Below are 14242 nucleotides of genomic sequence, written 5' to 3' on the forward strand. Positions count from 1 at the left end.
TGGGAGGGAAAGGCAAATTCTCTTTTTTTTTTTTTTTTGCGGTACGCCAGCCTCTCACTGCTGTGGCCTCTCCCGTTGCGGAGCACAGGCTCCGGACGTGCAGGCTCAGCGGCCATGGCTCACGGGCCCAGCCGCTCCACGGCATGTGGGATCTTCCCAGACCGGGGCACAAACCCGTGTCTCCTGCAACGACAGGCGGACTCTCAATGACTGCGCCACCAGGGAAGCCCCTAAATGCAAATTCTCAAGCCTCATTCCAGATCTACTGAATCAGAAACTTCCAGAGGGTAGGGCCTAGGATTCTGCTTTATGAAGCCCTCCAGGTGATTCTGATACATCCTCAAATTGGAGGGCCATTTGTCTAATTTCTAGTCTGTTCTCCAGTAGCTCCTTCCTTGGACTTTTCCTTCCTTGTACTTTTCCTTCCTTGGATGTGTCCACACACCAGCCCTAGAGAGTTATATAACCCAGCACTCAATTCCTAGTCAAAATATTCTTGGTCCATCACTGGTGTGAATTCTATAAGTACAGTATTAGATGTCTCTTAAGTATCATTAATTTCAACTTACTCTACTCATCTATTCACGTGTTTAGTAACTGGTATGCATATGCTTGCCTCCTTGTGTGGAGTAGGGGATACAAAAAGGAGTAGAATGTGTTACCTGCTCCCAAGGAGCAAGCATCCACTATGCTGGGCTGCATAGAATTGAGAATATCCTGCAAATTCATGTTCTACTGCCTTGTCTTACTAATTTATGCCTTTTTTCACGACTTATATTAACAATAGAGATAACTGATAGCAATAAGAAGATACTACACTGTCTATTGTTTTGAGAATAAAATCTCTACTCTGACTGATTTTACCACTATTCAGATTAGCTTATTATTTTCTCCATCTTAAAGAGTGTGAAATGCATAAGATGTTCATGCATATCTGAGAGGGTGGAGAGAAAAACAGATATTTTAAGTAAAGTTCCTGAAAGAAAAGTAGGACAGGATATAAATTTTAAAATTGTTCACTTCAAACAAGATGCAAAGTAATTCATGAGGGAGAGACACCAAGACAAAATAATACAAAAAGGAAATCCATGTTTAAAAAGTACATTTTTATAATAAGATATTGCAATGGGAACAGTTAAAAGCCATGTCCTTAAGCTCTACTTTCCCATCTGATCTCCCCCAGCTTCCTTAAGAAAGGCAGATTTCTCAAGGATACCCAACAGGCCCAAAGGAAACTATATTCAAACATGGCAAAATGTGGTACGTGGTACTCTTCTCTTCCTTTCTCACCTCCTCAAGCACGAGAGGGGAAATTTTTGGAGGAATGATGAGGGAATTCAAAAGTCTCTTTTCCCTTTCTTATTACATTTGTACTGGCAAGACTTGAAGCAATGGAGTTGAAGGTTGGCTGTAATTTTTGTCTACGTCTTTGAGACTGAAAGAGCCTGAGCTATTCCCAGGTCAAAGGGACAAAGGAACTGACTGTTTAAGGTGTGATTAGTATCTATGCTGGAAATTAAACATTCAAATAATTACAAGTGGGCATAACTTTAACTTATACCCATGAAACTGGTTAAGTGCTAAACTGCTTGTGTAGCAACCAAGCGTAACACCTGTCTAGTTTCACAGCCTTTAAAAAACACTGTGAGCATAACAAGATGTCATAACGAATTATGAGGGCCAAATGACCTATTGCTTACAAGTATATAAACCTTGATCAAGACCTAACAGTGGAATGGTAACGGAAGCACGTGGTTTTCGCCTTCAGCATCTATACTAGCTAACTAGGAAAGAAAAGAATATGAGAATTTAGGAAAAAGAAAAGAAAAGAAAAGAAAGAAAAACAAAGAGATCCTTAAACAAATACTAAAAAAAAAAAAAGAATTTAGGGAAAAGACCCTGTTAATAAAGGAGTTGTATATACTTGGTTTGCTTGTACCCTGTATTGGTTCTCTCAGAATTTGAGGACGACAATAGGTGGCTAGCTAGGTATAGATGCAAGTGAGCAGAATCAATGCTTGTCCTGTGGCTGCCATAGCTCCTTAAATAGTCATTTAATAATATATTTTTGTTCCCAAAGACGAGGCATAATTAAACTTGGTAGGTATGAAGCCAGTGAAAAAGTGGTCAACATTTCAAGCTGGCAAACAGCATCAAAGCTCAAAGAACAGAAGATAAACCTGAACAGGCATTAATTTACTCTAAATATGATAAGCTGAGAATCTAAGTCTCGTTATCAGCCATTTAAATACAGCTACCATTTTCCAATTCAAGAAACACATGTTAGTCAAGGGTATCACCATTTCTCATTTGGACTAGGACAGCCACATCCTAATTATTCTCTCCCACCCACTACTGTTTGCTTTCAATGGGTTTTCCGGGTTGGAGGAACAATGATAAATTTAAATTGCAAATGTGATCATGTTCAGCAGCTTAAAACTCTTAAGTGGCTTTGGATTACCTTAGGATAAAGTTCAAAATCCTCAAAATGGCTTATAAAGTCCTTAACAATATACTCTGGCTAACTCTGGCTAACTTCATCTTCTTTTTGAGCCATTGGCCTTTTTGCCAATATTTCAGCGCTAATAATAACTCAGTTTCTCTAACCTGCTTTTTCTCTCTGGACTCTAAGCCTTTTGATGTATGCATGATTCTTTCCGATCTACTTTTTGATTTCTTTTCCCACAGCACTTATCACCTCCTAAATCCATATTATTTATTTATGTATTTTTAGGTTTATTAATTATTATTTTTTGTGGTACGCGGGCCTCTCACTGCTGGAAGATACCAGGGCAGGGATCTCTGTACTGATGTTCCAAGGGTCTAGAACAATGCTTTATATCTAATAGAGGCTCAATAAATATTTGTTTGATGAATGAATGAAACCCTTCTATTTCCATACTTTAATTATTTTGTCAGTGTCTATTTTCTCTGATAGACTAAAAGCTCCATAAGCAGAATCATGTACATCTCATTCACCACTCTATCTCTCCTATCAAAATATCTGGCATATTTGATTAGATGAGAATTAAAATGAGATGAAATTGACCTCAAAGCGTCATATAATTTTTTTTTTTTTTTTTTGCTTGCAAGCAACCCAAAAGCCAATTCTAGCTAACTTAAGCACAAAGACATCTGTTGGAAAAATACTGAACTAGTTCATGCAATCTAAGATAGAGCTGAAATGAAAAATTGAGGAACTGCAGGAATAAGGACAGCTTCTGGGATTATGGTTGTAGAAATTCCATGATCCTTTTTTTTAGAGCACCACAGTTACCAGGTTTAAGCCCAACAACTTCTATGTCTCACAGTTCAAGTTTAATGCTCCAAAGCATGAGCAACCTTTTAGCCCATTTTGGGTCAGGTGTCAGCCCTGCGACCATTCGACTACGTGGCCAGTAGACAAGGAGGCAGCCGATTTGCTATCACCTCAGAGAACCTCACTCAGAGGCTTCAATAAGTTCAATTGCATTTCAAAGCCAATATTCTTTCCTTGTCTAACACTGATTTATCTAATTTTTTCACTTATTAATATAGTCCATTGTTGGGGAAGCTAGTAAAGTAGTCTTGTTCAGGCTTCAGAGGTGGCACCAGGCCTCTCTGACTGGATAATGATGCTGAAGCTGACTGCATGCCTAACTGCTGAGCTACACCCAGGCCAGAATCAATAATAAACCCCTAGATAAGATAGAGCGTAAGTCATGGGACTTCTTTCACCTTGAGGGTCTGGCCAGCCCCTGGGGATCAAGAACATTCCAAAACTTATGAGTTAAGACCAAGGCATTTATGACAACAACCAGAGCTGCAAACTTGCAACTAGGCTGATAGTTAGCAGCCTGCGGCCTGGTGCTAAAAGCTGGGCTCCTTCGAGTGGCAAACTGAAGTCTCACCCGAGGGGTGAACGCACGGCCCGGGACCTTCTCAACTGGGACTCCAGATTGCTGTTCAAGGGACTTCCCAGCGCTGCTTGGACCTGGATGTAGGTGCTTCCCCAATTCGGTGATGTATATACCTCTGCCTTTACTATTCTTTCCTTAATTAGTATACTGTTATTTGTTAATTCAATAAACTCTCTCTAAATTCTTGTTTAACTGAGTGTAGAGAGGTTATTTTGCGAGGGAATCCTACAAACCTTGAAACTGAAAGTAAGGCTTTCGGCAAAACATCCATGAATTCAACACTTGGCCGGCTTCTCAGTTTGGGATTCCTCTTTCCCTACACCTAAGTGCCCTTTCTATTGCCAAATTCATTTAAGAACTACTTTATTTTATTATTTATTTATTTATTTATTTTGCGGTACGCGGGCCTCTCACTGCTGTGGCCTCTCCCGTTGCGGAGAACAGGCTCCGGACGGCGCAGGCTCAGCGGTCATGGCTCACGGGCCCAGCCACTCCGCGGCATGTGGGATCTTCCCGGACCGGGGCACGAATCCGTGTCCCCTGCATCGGCAGGCGGACTCTCAACCACTGCGCCACCAGGGAAGCCCTGAATTACTTTATTTTAAAACTCTAATAAACATCTTGTAATCTTGGATACCTGTTATTCTTAATTATCATATACTATTTATTTCATATTTGTGTTAGATGTAAGAAGTCTCTGGACACATTTAAAGAAAGAGTAGTAGAAAAGTATAAATGTTTCCATTTCTCCTCAAAAAGATACTGATCAACCACACTAGATTTTCTATGGTTATAAGTAAATACAATTATTTTATTTAATATATTTCTGGAAAAAGTGTTGGAAACCAGAAGGCTGCAGGGTGAAGATAAGTAAGACACTGGATAAAAATGTACATTTTAATGCCTCTGGAAGAACTACTGAAGCTAAACTTTGGGTATTTGTTAGAATCTGGTTTATATCCCTCTCTTTTGACTGCCTAAAAATTTCATAGCTTTCCCAGGTAACCCACCGAGTTCTTACTATCCCATTTATATTCATCTAATGTTTAATCCTTCTTTCTTCATACATTCTGTCCCTATTTCCCAATGTTTTGCTCTGCATTATAGGGAAATGACCACAGGAAAAATGCCTTAAGAGCATCATCAATCTCCTAGTTCTGAAGAGCAAGTTGTCTGATTTGGAGAAGAATCGTTTTAGGGTTGCCAGATTTAGCAAATTAAAATATTTAGCAAATTAAAACAGGACACCCAGTTAAATTTGAATTTAAGATAAAAAAATAAATAGCATTTGAGATATCACTTTACTTATTATTTGTTGCTTATCTGAAATTTAAATTTAACTGGGCAGCCTGCATCTCTTCTAACAACCCTAACTGGTGAGAAAGTAGAATGACTATAAAATCAACAAAACATCTACATAAAAAAATGCCACCTACCAACTGGAAATACCATACGTGAATATTCCTGTCCTTTACCAATCAGACAAAACCCAGTACATAACATATGTAAGGTTATTAGGGCAAATCAAGAGTTTATCAAACAATTGAAAAAAAGGTGAGGGGGTGGGAGACGGTTAATAGGCTTAGGGCAGGCATGGCCTATCACTGACACAGGAAAAAATGAATTTAAAAGGAAGTAATTCTGGCATGGCAAGAATTTCCTTCTATGGTAATGAGGAGGTCTTTTTGGTGAGATGCTGTTTCTTCCCTGGCCTGATAAAAGAAAGGGTGGTGAGCTGTGAGTTCCTGGTTCATTTGACCTGGCAGGTCCTTAATTCCAATGGAGGCTGCTTAAACTGGGAGCTTTACATGGTCCTCTCTCAGGAACAAGGCGGGTGTCTAGAGCCCCTCTGTTCACTTTTACCTGGGAGTCTGCGTATATCCTTTGCATTGCTTGCTTGCTAGTTTTGTAGTTGATCAAAATGAGAGCAACCTTTAACTGCAAAGGTCATTAACAAACACCCTTCTGCCTTGGTGATATGGCATACATCAAAGGAGCATGTTAACTGCATTATAACCTGACATGAAGGACGTTTCTTCACGATTTGTCAAAGAACAAAATCATCTATTTTACATCTTCATCAAATTCTTCCAGCAAGCACAAAAAGCTAAGAAACCATGACTGTTCTCTCCCAACGACTTTGATAAGCTCAGGCTGTTCGCCTTGAACAGGAAACACCAGTGTCAGGATTAAGTTGCATAGAAAAAGAAGCTTATTGTTCTTTACTTTCATGCAGAATGGAAAACAATTTTGATGTTTCTTCTGGTTGCTTCACCAAATTCAAATGATGAGATGAGAAGTACTGCAAACAAGTTGATGAAAATACTGGTGTGTGGCTCATCTGTGATAGCAGGTGGGAGAAGTTGAGTTGGCAAAAGCAAGATTATTCACAATGTCACACTTCATCAACCAGATTGTCTACAGGGCTAGAGAGAGGATGAAGAGGACAGTTGCTCAATTGATGGTGTGTAGGTTTTATTCCAATACTCAACAAAAGAGAGCTTGGCTAAAAAAAATCATACTGTGTTATTTTTATTTTCTGGTGGGATATCATTAGTTATCCAGATGTGTTCCTAACTATCAGGATACAATTTTTTAGACGAGTTAATTTATATTCAGTCCTTTTCCTCCTCAAATTTTTTACACCATGTATTTGAGTAATCTTTGTTCTGCCCTAACACTCACACAGCTACTGCCCTTACACTGTTATGTTAATCAAATACTGACTATTGGCTAAAGTTTCTGCTAAATAAGATAATCATTATCTTAAGAAGTTGGCATCAGATTTCAATGCCTTGAACACTTATCACGCCACAGGTCTCAGAATGCTTATGCATTCCTCTTAAACAAACAAACAAAAAAGGGATAACTTCTTTCACAATACTAGGGCTATTTCTGCCTTAACCCAGTTGGCAAGAAATTAACCTATCTGCCGCCAAGAAGATAGGGATTTGGCAATTAATTCACAAGATAAAATCCTGCAAGGTGTTTCCATGGGGCACCACCAATGTGAAAAATGCTACTGGTGGCTTGCCAATTCAAGAAGTACAAGTTAGCCAAATACACTTCTCTTGTCTAGGTGCCTGCTTAAGCCAAAAATGCTGGGAGCACTCTTGTCTAATGAATATTTTTGTTGGAGAAATGATTGTAGGGTTCCCCAATTATGTATGAATTCCTTGTGCCAGAGTTGCCCATGACCTTGAGTTAGAGGTCTGAGTTACTTTATGTGCTTTGGATTTCGACAGTTTTGCAGCTTGATGATTTGCAGTTCGAGAATTTGATTAAAGAAATGAGTGCTTATCCCTGAAAACAGTGCACAAATGCACATCATTTACCCATGGATTCTCCATCAAAGGTAGGTGCCTCTAACTGTCCATACCTCTTCCCTCACTGTGTGCAAACTGCAATGGCTAAATTGATTTATGCCCTGCTGACAAAGGGATGGAAGGCTACTCCACTTACTAATGGTAAAGGGGTTCTTTATGAATGTCTGGCTGGGGAGACCCCAAGAAGCTTTCCATATTACCTGTCATTGGGATTAGGATCCATATAAGATACCCAGAACTTGGTTTTTAATGCCTCTTAACCCTAAACATTGTTCATTACTTGTTATTTGTCAACATGATATAGCAGAATACATGTGAACTGAAAGCCAAAAGTCCTTCCCCAACGTTAACTTTCAGGACGTGTTTTCAGTTAGCAAGAGCACAGAGACCCAACCAAGAACATGATAAGGCTTTTAAAACTGTTGAAAATTGATCAAGTGTCTGTTGTCAGCCTATTTTTCCTACCCCAACGACAAAAGTACCAACGAAAAATTTATTTGATGTGTTTGCTATTACGACTAAAGAGGAGTATTTAGCCTAGTTTCCTGGAAGATTGGCAAGACTTACCACATTAAGGAAAAAAAAAGACCACACAGACACGGAAGAATTTAGAATTACTACTGCAGCACTGGAAGATAACGTATTTTTTTCTCCTTAGCACTTAAGAAGTTTCTCTTCAGTCTTTTAGAAAGTTTCTGACTAAATAATAAAGTAGTCAGTGTAGCTCAAAAGGTATGTAAGAAATATGACATCCTTTTCCTTCAGAAGAATCATTAGAATAGTCTGAAGTGAAAGGATATTTAAAAACACTTCCCTCATAAAGTACTCTAAAGTGGACATCAGAATAAAATATGGTCAAGCTTTAGGACTATACCCATCTAAGCACGGGGATCCTGCCAAAGATACTGTGCAAAAAAATAAAGAAGATTTTAAAAATTAGAGTAAGTAGAAGAAAGTACTTTGGATGTTCTTTAAAATGATTACTACCTTAGGCAAGATATAGATTTCTACTATCTAAGGCAGAGAACAAAAGTTATTCAACCTTCAGCTGACATCAGATCAAGCAGCAATTAGTAAAAATAATTTAGAGAGTAAGATTAAATACTTGGATTTTCAAGTCTCAGTGAAGGTTCTACTGGCATAAATTAAAACTGGTTCACAACAGAAATAAATCACACCACGCTCATACAATCTTTTAAAACTCGGAAACCCACTATTTAGAAAAGTTTCATCATTCAAACAAGTTTCACAAAAGCAGTCATGATATTCCTCCCCAACCAATTTATCCGACACTTGCTACCAATGTATAGTTATCACTTCTAGGTATGCTACTATTATAATAATTTTTAAGTAAAAAAATGTAGATATATTTTCTAAATTTCTTCTGAAAAACCCTGTGGCTAAATCAATTGATGTAATATTTCTAGACATCATTCTGATACACAGGAAGTTTAAAATAGCAGTAAGTCCATGAATAGAGATCGTTTCATGATTCAAACAAATTAGCACTTTTAAGTCATGAGGTAGAACTGGACTCATGCTCCACAACAGCACTGGCTCAGCAAACATTTCTTGGGTGCCTAACATGAGCCAGGCTCCCTCTGTAATTGAAAGGTCCATAGTCTATGGATAAGATAGGAACTGCGGTGAATAGAATGAACAACTAATGCCTTAATTGTACAAAGTCAACATGGAAAAGAAAAAATAGTAGGCAAAGGCCCAAAGATGAAACATTTTAAAGCAACAAATGACATAAAACAAGAGAGCTCAGAAAATCACGTGTTACTACATCCTATGTGAGGATTTTGTGGTTATTATGCTTCTGGTTGGTAAGATTTAAGCTATCTATGGAGCCACATATAGTTTGAATTTGGTGACTGCCTTCTCTACTTGTCCCATCTGATTATAAGATATCATCTGCTTAGTACCTCCTAGGTATGACCTCCAATAAACTCTTAGTGGGTTTCTATTTTTGGAAAACACATCTATTCCTCATCCATTGAAGTCTAAGATGTTTTATCAAGATTATCTGTAACTATAGGCTTAAGCTGAACTTGTCTTATCAGCACCAGGGAATCAACCCCTGTGGGATGAAAAATAGTAATATTAGTTATCACTTAAAATGATCTTATTTTGTGCCAGGCATGCATCATGCCATTTCATTTTCATAAAAACCCTTTGATATAGAGACAGTTATCCCCACTTTGCAGATGAAGATGAGGCTTAGAGTTTTCAAGTACCCTGTCCAAGGCCACATGGATTGTAAGTTGCAGACTATGTCTTAGAAGTGACACCAGGGTTGGAACATGAAGGTAAGCTCCAAACCACTGTCCTATTCAGTCTTTTCACACTCCATGATATAGCTTGAACTCACACACTCAATAAACTACATAATAAAAGCACTTACTTATCAAGAAAACAATATACAATACTTTCCTGGTTTTTCAATTGTTCATGAATTGCCCTAAGTTTACAACGTTTTATTGTATTAAACAAAGTTACCCAGGTTTGTTAAAATAGTTCTCAGGCCTTTTTAGATATTAATGGGCAAAAAAAGACCAGAATATGGAGCTTTTCCCCAATAGTTTGGACTATTCTAATTCTTACAGAATGAGAAGCAATATTCCTTCAGCTTTTCAAAGGTCTTCAAAGTGTAAGAGACCACCTATTAGCTGTTATGGTATTAGCCACCTCGTGTATCTTTACACATGCATTATACTAGTGAATTTTAAAAGAAATGGGGATTGATGGCTCTGTTGTCTTACTTTTCTTGTATGTGATTGGGGAGAATGTTAGGTGTGCACACGTGTACGTGTATGCATGCACACACACGCGTGCACACACACACACACACACGACTAAATGCATTTCTAAATGAAATGTGGATTCGTAAGCTTGCATGGAAATAAGAGATTGCCTGAGTAACAACTCTTCCTAACTAGCATGGTGATGGTGTATCACAAAGCCCCAGGATTTAAGAATGAAATAGACACAATTCCTGAAATTGGCAAGAATAGGTATATGACACCAATGTTTAGTCAAACACCACCAAAACAATTGGTCTGCGTGTTTTCTTTGGTATACCTGTTAGAGATTCCTCATTTCCTTATTAGACAAAGTAATTTCAAATTTCTGTTGGTGGTTTACTATGACAGATTCTCATTGTAGCAACAAGAACCAATTTCTCATTTATCTAGAGCTCAAACATGATTTTCAATATCCTGAACATAAGAAAAGTAAAACAAATTCTATTTTCTATGTTTCTATGCTCAGTATACTACATATATGTACGTGTCAGAAGTTCAGTACATAGGAGAAGTATAGAGGGATGTTATCTCTCTCTCTTTGCCCACAGAAGTCTAAATGATTTAGAAGTTAATGTAAACTAAAGTGCACAAACTTGATTTTCGAATTACTCTCAGATAAGGAATAATTGTTAACTATTAAAATAAATATTAACATGAGAAAAGGAAGAGTAAATTTATAAAAAGCATATAAAAAACATATAAAACTATATGCAAAAAGCATATAATAGCAACACCATTTAGTGTTGGTGTACAGTTGGGGAACAGTGTTATCATTTGCAATAAGTCAATGTAACGATGGAAATCATGATTCTTATGCATGAAGAAAAGCCTAAATGGATTTCCACTTTGCTCAATAAGGCAGAATGGCATGCACTGTATTTTGCTTCCATGAAAGCAATTAACACATTTTAAAAAACTGGCCATTTAAGTCATAAACTTTACCTATTTGGAAAATTGGTTAATTTAGTACAGATTATTTTCCAACTGTCCTAGACAAAGTATTACTATAATGTTGCCATGTGTCTAATACTATGGAATAAAAATAAGACCTTTAAAATCATTTTGCAATTTTATCGTCCTTATACTCTTCAATAAAACTGATACAATTCTATTTAAATTTTAGAATAGGCAATAAAAATGCAATCATATGTTTTGTTTCCTAAGAAATGCCAGGTTAAAATGAAGAAATGTGATTGTTTTGAATACTCAATTATTTTGAATATTTTCCTGCTATATGTTATAAGTTATTTTCTTCTTTTTTCTATTTCATAGGCACCAGAAGTTCAGGAGGACACATATAGTGATAATACAACCTAAAACCTACACATGCGATTTTGAGATGACAACAGTTATTTGTAGATTTTAGACTATGTTCCATACTGCTAGACTGAGTACGACATGTTTGCCCTAACATCTTTTCCAAGCTTACAATATGGTCTCTAGTTTCAAGTGATGACAAAGACAGACTGGTAATCAGAAAGCAGGAAATTAATTTTTGAAAAATCCTTAAAGATTCCTTTGAAGTCTGATGTAACATCACCTCTTCAAGTACACTAACTGCACTTCCTTCAATGATTTGTTTTTACATTATTCTATTTACTCTTTAACTTTCTAAATTTAATTTGAATTGCACTTACACAAATACATTTTTCTATATACACCCAACTATCCAGACCATGAACTTACTAGGTACACGCTGCTGAGATTTGAATGGAAGCAGTATGGCTCGAGCAAATGCAAAAAAAGACTTCAAAGTTCTGAGTGAATTTGCATAGAGACATAAATTCTCCAGGATATCCAAAGCCATAAATTTGCTGCAGGACATATATAGCTCTCTCGTGGCTCACGGAAGCACAACAATTCTCTTTATTTCACATTTGTCTATTACCACGTTTTCTCCAAGAATCTTCACAGGCTCTCCTTCTTTGCCCGCACTGTTTTTATTTCTATATTCAGAATGTGCTAACGGGTAGCGGTTGCATTTACAAAGTTAATAGTATTGGACAAGCTAAATGAATTTTAAACCCAGTTCTCTCCTCCTCCCTGTGCCCTGCCTAGAACACACGCAGAGGTTGGGAGGTATAAACTATGGGCACTACCTGAGTTAAAAATGAAATAAAGAGTTTTTGCTTTTCAGAATTGTTGGATTAAATATGGTTGACCATAAGAAAGATTTTATTTGGCTGTTTGAAATATATGTATGTATGTATACATACAAAATATATATAATTTATAGTATGCATAACAATATATACATATATAAATATATGTAAACATAGGTATTTCATAGCCTATGTGTATATATATATTTATATATAATTTATATATATATGTTTATATATATATAAATTATATACATATGTATAAAACAAAAGTAAACAAATACGTTGTTTGGACCAGAGGACAGAGGACAGCATTTTCCATTCAACATAAAAAGGAAATAATTGATTTAAAATATACCCCCTTAAGCTTCAGTCATTACTGAAAGTTTCAAAAGAGAATTTAGAAGAAAATGGCAGTTTATTTGTTTTTTAAAAACCCATACCAAAATATGAATTTCTTTTCCTAAATTAATCTCGGGATCCTGGATAAATGTCACAATGTCCCCATAGAATCTGGCCCTGGATGACTACTATGAAGTGATTTCATAAATATTTCAAGTAATTGTCTTTCACTGTTTTAAATCACTGTTTTAAATGGCCATCCTCCTGTTTTGGTCTGCCTTCCATGCTCCCCCCCACCCCTCATTTAAAAATAAAAGATATTGTTGCCAAACTGCCAAGCCTTAATCATTATAATAAAATAAACACCCCCTTTTCAATGCAAAAGAAAGTTTATCTAAACATGTACTAGCTCTTTGTACGTAAGCTGCATAAAATTCACTCCAAAATATCTTATGCAAATATGAAAGCATAAAGCAGTTATTTCATGACTAAACATTATTTTGCCTCTTCATCTTTCCAATTTATTTTCATACACGTACAACCTATAATGTAGACAGATGCACACTTGATGCAAATTAAAATAACATTTTTCCCATCAGCATTGTAACTGCTGAATTGATATATTTTAAAATTTTAATGATATAGACAAACAGTCTGATCACGATGCTTTAAGTTTATTTAAAAATATGCTTTGGAAATAAAAAAGCAATATGAACGTACACATTTGTTTGGTTCAGGTCAGACTTTTCTATGATGTGATCACACATTTTACAAAAGTGTGAAATTTCATGCATGGAAAAAGAAGACTTTTGTCCTGCCTGTGACATTTATGAGGATCACTTCACAATCCAGATTTAACTGAAAGGAAAAGTCATAGGAAGTTGAACATGTTGAGTTCAAAATAGCATTGTCTAAAAAGTTCCAAAGAAAATTAATAACAATTATGAAAATTAAAGTATTTAAAGGATGGGACCCCCAAATAAATTATTTCTTTGATAAGATGTTTAACGATGAAATATAGAAAAGAGAATCTCAAAACTGAAACCCTCTCTTAAAATGAAATGAAAATATAACTTATTAAAACTGTCCTTATGATATCATGTGGGGTATGAACAAAAGAACTCCATTATTTAGTTCCAGATACCTCATTTAAAATACATTTCTTAAAAATGTGAAAATCCTCAAAAAGTTGAAAGTCTTGATATTCAGCTAGATGTTTCAACCCAGACACCTCTCTGCAATCAAAAACTTTCCTCAAAATGGAATTATTTAGAAGCCTCAAACCAATTTTTTCTCTCATGACATTATTCCATTGGAACAAAACACCTACGTTTCAAATTGAGACAACATTAAGAAGATTTAATAAACTAGTTAAGGGAAGCTGAAAATCGAGAACACCCTGCCAATTTCCACAATGAGTTAAAATAGCCAATCCTCATCAGTGTCTTTTATAGAAATAAAATCAGGCGCATCATGAAATCTGTCACCGTACCTGCGTTTACTTTAAACGACTACGGCACACACGCTGTTAAGATCTTCACTCTGAGAAATAAAGCACACTTCATGTAACTGCTGCAAAACACTGCTGCAGAGGAGCCCAGTGCATTTTTTTGGGGGGCAACCGATCCAGCCTTTCCACCAGCCCTGTGACCTCTGAACTCCCTTCTGCCCCCCTCCTCTCGCTTCTGCAGTCAAAGCCTCGGAGCTGGTCTCATTTGCATAAGGCTCAGGCAGCCCTCCAGCAGCTGAAACGGAATGCTGGGTAA

This window comes from Neophocaena asiaeorientalis, unplaced genomic scaffold (genome assembly GCF_003031525.2).
Source record: "Neophocaena asiaeorientalis asiaeorientalis breed wild unplaced genomic scaffold, Neophocaena_asiaeorientalis_V1.1 scaffold72, whole genome shotgun sequence".
Taxonomy (NCBI): Eukaryota; Metazoa; Chordata; class Mammalia; order Artiodactyla; family Phocoenidae; genus Neophocaena; species Neophocaena asiaeorientalis.